Here is a 309-nt window from a genome sequence, read left to right on the forward strand (position 1 = left end):
AAACACAGACATCTGTAAGCAACCCCGTGATGGTTTCATCATGCAGTTTTCAAGTCTTACGTCGGCGATGCTGTTCAAGCACTTTCTTTCTTCCGAGAGATGGACATGTAAACGTAATATTTCATTATACAATTTTTGTCCTGAAATGTTAAAGAATGAAATGCTTGTTCTTCAACTTAGGAATTCTCTTAGTCTACCATCCAGTTAGATTTTCTTTTAGGCATTTAGAGGCGCAGCGTCAACACTGAAAATGTACCAGTGGAATGAACATCGACAGGACAGGAAATTAATGTTGTTGAGAGCTTTGTG

This window comes from Penaeus monodon, chromosome 22 (genome assembly GCF_015228065.2).
Source record: "Penaeus monodon isolate SGIC_2016 chromosome 22, NSTDA_Pmon_1, whole genome shotgun sequence".
In the NCBI taxonomy this organism is placed as follows: Eukaryota; Metazoa; Arthropoda; class Malacostraca; order Decapoda; family Penaeidae; genus Penaeus; species Penaeus monodon.